This window comes from Felis catus, chromosome C1, assembly GCF_018350175.1.
Source record: "Felis catus isolate Fca126 chromosome C1, F.catus_Fca126_mat1.0, whole genome shotgun sequence".
Lineage (NCBI taxonomy): Eukaryota > Metazoa > Chordata > Mammalia > Carnivora > Felidae > Felis > Felis catus.
In genome coordinates, this window is record NC_058375.1 from 210,432,526 (window position 1) to 210,436,038 (window position 3,513).

Sequence of the window (3,513 nt, forward strand, 5' to 3'; positions counted from 1 at the left end):
CCGAAAGGCCCAGTGACCCTACTCATTTGTCAAATGTGGGTCATGTGCCCTGTAGTGACAATTTCCTCAAGCCAGATCTAAATATTTCACCTACATCAAGGCAAAGGGCTAGAACTGTAACCTTTTTCTTTCTTCTCAGAAATGGTTATTCTCTCGCCATTCCTTTCTTTTTTTGTTGTTTCATGTTTTTTAATGTTTTTATTTTATTTTTGGGAGAGAGAGAGAGAGCATGAGCAGGGGAGGGGCAGAGAGAGGGAGACACAGAATCCGAGACAGGCTCCAGGCTCCAAGCTGTCAGCACAGAGCCAGACTCGGGGCTCAAACTCATGGACCATGAGATCATGACCTGAGCCCAAGTAGGACGCTTAACCGACTGAGCTACCTAGGCACCCCCCCCCCACTTTTTTTTTAAGTTTATTTTTTATTTGAGCAGGAGAAAGTACATGAGTGGGAGAGGGGCAGAGGGGGAGAGAGAGAGAGAGAGAGAGAGAGAGAGAGAGAGAGAGAGAATCTCAAGCAGACTCCACGCTCAATGTAGTACCCCATGCAGGGCTCTGTCCCACGACCCTGGGATCATGACCTGAGCTGAAAACAAGAGTCAGAAGCTCAACCAACTGAGCCACCCAGGAGCCCCCATCTTGTCATTTCTCTCCCCTTACTTCTATTGTTTATGATTTTTTTTTTTAGCTTTTATTTTTATTTGTTTTGAGAGAAAGAGCACGTGTGCTTACGCACAAGCGTGTGGAGGGGGCGCGGGCAGAGAGAGAGGGAGACTGAATCCCAAGCAGGCTCCGTGCTGTCGATGCAGAGCCCAGTGCCGGGCTCGATCCCACGAACTGTGAGCTCATGACCTGAGCCAAAATCAAGAGTCAGCTGCTTAACCAACTGAGCTACCCGGGTGCCCCATGACTTCTGTTTTTGTTGTTGTTTCTGTGAGTCATTCTACGTACAAAACAAAGCATTTAAGATATTTCTCCCTAAGGTGCTCTTACCAATCAAGAAAACCTACCCCTTACAAAGCAAACATATATTTTAATATATATTATAATACATTATATTATATATATTAAATGTATATAAATCTTATATATATCTTACATATATAATACATACATATATATTATATATAAATCTTTCTATTTAATGAGATACCAAATAAAAATTTTTCATTTCAAAATACTCTTTCGCCTTCTGTGTTTGTTCCTTTTAATTATAAATGTACATTTAGGATATTCATGCATATTGCAAAAAAATGGAAAAAAAAACATCAGAATGGTCACGTGTAAAAAAATCTGCAGCTTATTTTCCCTTGTTATTTCTCAAGAGGCTAAATATTTTTTTTTTTTTAATTAGCATTTCAGTTTGGTTATGAGTCATTTACACGGTGCAAAAAGCATCAAAATCCATGGGACGCTGACACGTCCACCACATTTCTCCTTCCCCGTGTCAGGTCATTGTTATTAGCTTTGTTTGTCCTTCCAGAAAAGTTGTGTGTGTATATAAGCCACTACCCACACTTACATTTACACAAATGAGGAGCTACTACACTCATTGTTTTCCACCTAATGGTTTATTCCACCTCATACTTCTCTCCACCTAATAATTTATTTTATTGGCCTTGACCACGATGTAATGATCTTCCTCATTTTTATCCCGTTCATAGTATTACAGGTGAACATATCGACGGACCATAATACATCATCCCTGTCTCCATGTAACAACCTTTAAATAGTTTCCACTCCTGTGTTCTCAGAAACAGTATTGTCATGAAAAACAGTTGTGGGAGTCATTTCCCAGGTGTGCAGTATAGCAATAGTGTCTATTTCTACCAGAGAAATCTATAGGTGGAAAGATACGTGCATTTGTAATTGGGGGTGTGGAGTTTTCCCTCACAGCAATGGAGCTGATTTGTACACGCGCCAACCATCTTTGAGACTGCCCGTGGACCCATTGCCAGAGAACTAAGTGTATTGTTACTCTTCTGGATTATTTTCTAGTCTGCCAGGGGACAAATGGTATCTCTTTGTCATTTAATACACATTGTTCTTAGGAGTTAAACATCTATGTGTCTGAGCCTTATTTTGCTTTCTCTGAATTCCCTGTTCATATGCTTTGCCCATTTTTCTATTAGATGACTGATCTTTTTCTTATCAGTTGGTATTGCTTCTTTAGAAATTAAGGAAAGCAGCTTTAATGAGTTGCAATATTTACTGCAGATTACTGTTTGTCTTCTGGGTTTGTTTGCCGTGATTTTTCTCCCACATGTAAGTTTATGGTGTCAATTCATTTTTCTAAATGACTTCGAGGTTTTACGCTACTTTAGAAAGGTTTGAGGTTATAAATAGTGTTTACGTGTTTTTTCTACTATTTTTGTGGTTTCATTTTTTATATCTGTGTACTAATATATATATATTGCATATTGATAAAGTTATTTGATCACTTTTGCACCTTAGTTTTTCTTTGAAAAAAATTCTGCCAATCTTATTAAATATTCCATTTTTTCTTCCTTTGTAGAAGATGGTATCTTTATCATAGTCTAAAATCCCATATAAACTAAGGACTAAATCAGAACTTTCTACTCTATTCCAGTGGACTGTCTCTTCATGTTGCTATGTTATTGTAGTTAAGAGTTTAGTGCAGCATGTTATTATTCTCTGCAAATAATTTAATCTCATTTTCCCTTGACAAAGCATTTTCTTGGTTCTTCTTTGTTAGGTTTCCAAATAAAGTGTAGCATCACCCTTACGAGTTCTGAAAAAAAAAAAATGTATTTTTTCCTCTGGTATAGGATTTAACTTATAAACTTATTTAGAAAGCATGATGTCTTTATATAATTTTTCTTCCTAACCAAGGACAAGATAGGCCTTTCTATATGTTTAGGTGTTATTTTGTAATCTTCAGAAGTGTTTGCCAGGCATATTCATATATGCCTTACACACTTATTAAATTACTAAATAGATTCAATATAATTTTTGTTGTATTCTTTTTGTCCTACCATAACTCAGGTCTGTAAGTCCCACGCATCTTCTAAATGGTTGTTGTACCATGAAGGCCGTTGATGGCTATATATTTACTTTCTATACTGTGATCTTAGTGTTTAGTTGCGTCTTCTGGGTGTAGGCTTGTAGTCTCTGGAATAATGATAATTTTGCCTCCTCTAATACAGTTTTTCACTTCTCATTTTTTTGCTTGTCTAACTGTGTTGGCTTATACCACTAGTCCAATCAATTAAATAGGAAGAATAATAGTGGTCATCCTTTCTTTGGTTTTGCTAGAAGTAGCAATATCATTACTTTCCCTAGTAAGTAAATGTTGGCTTTGGGGCTGAGTTTTATTTTCAGTCCAGTGATTGGATTTTAGAATCTGGAGAAAAGTATATCTGAAACACAAATCTTGAATCGGCATTCTATATTTCCATGGCAGACTGCTCAATCTGTCTTCTATTGAAGTTGCGAAGGACAAGCACAGATGATTCTCAGCACAGTTCATCCAAAAATTAGAAAGACTCTTCAA